The sequence below is a fragment of the Lycium barbarum genome, chromosome 10, assembly GCF_019175385.1.
Source record: "Lycium barbarum isolate Lr01 chromosome 10, ASM1917538v2, whole genome shotgun sequence".
NCBI lineage: Eukaryota > Viridiplantae > Streptophyta > Magnoliopsida > Solanales > Solanaceae > Lycium > Lycium barbarum.
Window position 1 is genome coordinate 86,871,921 of NC_083346.1, and position 2,569 is coordinate 86,874,489.

Consider the following 2,569-nt stretch of genomic DNA (forward strand, 5'->3'; position numbering starts at 1 on the left):
ACGCCTAACAAAGTGGCGACCTAATCAAAAACTCTGATTATAAGCTGCGATACGACCAAAATCGGAGTGCGATTCCACTCTTTGGGAAAAAGGCTCGGATGGAGCACGATGGAGTTGGTTCGTCTGAATCATAACAAATCTGTATAGCCAGCCTCTATCATAGTCATCCTCTGGCTCAATGATACCTCGTGCCCCATGAGAATATCGATGCACTAAGCTACCGCGGATGACTCATGGAACGTGGATGTGAATTAGATGGTCAAGGGTAAAAGAGACACCGGCTATGTTGGCCGAAAGATTGATACAATACACCAATCTCTAAACCGCGGATCAACATGCCCGACACAAATCCGATAATTGCGACAGAAATCCTCTATTACCTGAGGAACGGGGAAAGAATAATTGATTGCAAAAGGATATGTGTAAATAAGGGAGTAACCTGCGATGTGAAGGTTGATTCTAGTTCCATGACCAACTGGGACGACGTCGATATCGGCGTCCAAGTTATAATCATCCCGAATCTTGGGGATAGTGGCAGCATCACGAATGATTCATAGCTCGCTACGGATTCAAGATGGTTTGAAACCTTACAATCATTTTGGTACTTGAAGTCAGCGGGGAGAATGTCAGCGGCAAGAAACTCGAGTTCTTCTTTAGAACTAGAAGCAGCCATTGGGGATTGTGGTGAAGGAGGAAATGGCGATGCGGGATTAGCAGAAGATTAAGTTAGTAAGGGAATAGAAGACATTGTTGAAAGGGGTTTTTAAAAGCTCTGACGTAGGGTTTCTCTTTAGGGTTTTTATGTAAGGAAAATAAGTGCATGGCTGATGAGAATGAAGCGCTTACCTTTAATACACAAAAGATTAGGAGTTGAAGGGTTGAAAGTCCTGATGTCACATGGTTTCTATAGTTGATCGCTTCAGTGGTGTAATAATAACCAGTCAACATCGTGCAAAGTACAAGACTGAAGAATTTATTCTCAGACGGCAGAGCTGGACCTTCGGTGTTTCCACCATGGTTTATTTTTGCTTTTGGTTCAAATCCATTCCCCGAAGTCAATGCTTTCCACCGTGAAATGGAGGGACTATCTGTATACGGTATAAATTTGGGTAAAATGTTTTGGTTTGATGACGAAAGGTCGGAGCAAGATATGAGTTGGATTTAAGATGTTACATCGGTTCGGGTTCAACCAGTTAAATAGATTAAAACTCTAGGGGTCATAAATCGGAGGGAGGCTAGTTGACACATATGCGAGAAATCCGACTTGTAATGGATTTCTCGCCGCTTGTTGCGCCGCCCGTCATGCTATCAACCGTTGAGGCTCTCAAGATCATCGGGATCGTTATCTCCTTTATAGATTTAGGTACCATGTATAACTCTAACTCCTGTACTATATATACAGAGGTGGATCCTCTCATTGGGGGATCGGATTCTCATTAAAAACACACATATTTCGTACTCTTAGATCTGTAATCACTAAAGTTATTCAAGTTCTCTTAAGATTGGCTCGGGTCCGAGACAAAAAGGCTTCAGACCGGACCAATTGACTGTGTCCCTCAATTATCAATCAAGGCTATTTATTTTCTTGGTTTTTACGAATCTTTTCTTGCTATTGCTTATTTCATTACTTCATCAACAAATCACACTACGTATCCTTTAACCGCGTATAAATTCAATTGTTACCTTTTTAAGGGGTAAACAGTTCTTTTTCACATATATATTTTATTTAGCTTTTAAGATTATTAGTATTCTATTTATTTTAATTCTAAATAAAAATTAATATAAGTCAGCACAATTAATAATTAAATATTGCAAGACATTAAACAGTCATAATTAAAAAACTATTTGATTTCTCAAATAGTAATGTCATTCACAAAAAATACAATGGATGGAGTATGTCCAAAACTGCTCTAACAATTTTGCCTACCACAATATAGAAAGTATCGATTCTTTTTTTGGTTTCTCACCCGGTATTTGGAATTCACGTTGAAGCCTGAATATATCTGGATTCGCTCCGTGTAAGGGCCATCCATGATAACGATTCCTATCAAGGATTTTTCCACACCCAAACTCGAACCCTCGAGAGAAAGAGATCAATTCGGTCATATGAGATCGGTAATAATGTCAGCAAACTCACTCATTTTACAATCTCTTGAATTCATGGGGATTTGAGGAAGAACAGAGCATAATATTATTAAACAAAGCTTTTGTATAGATAAGTTCAACCAGTTATGATTTAGGAATACTAATTAGTCCCCGTTGGTATACTTATATTAATTCGCCTTTTGGTGTCTAATATATAACAAGTAACTGTTTGGTTACATATTATTTATCAGTGTAAGGATTAGTGTGAGATTAAAGCAAATTCCATTCTTTAGGAACTTGTTTACCTGGAAAACGTTTCAGTTGAATTTGTGTTCGTGGTCAAGGACACATGGATCAAAGTGACCAGGATAACAATGTAATATGCAATTATAATTGATATAAATGAAATATAAGCAAGTAAAGTTAGGAATAGCCTGAGCCTTGTTAGAACCCGGTGCTAATTCCTCCGGTCAAGCTTGTGATA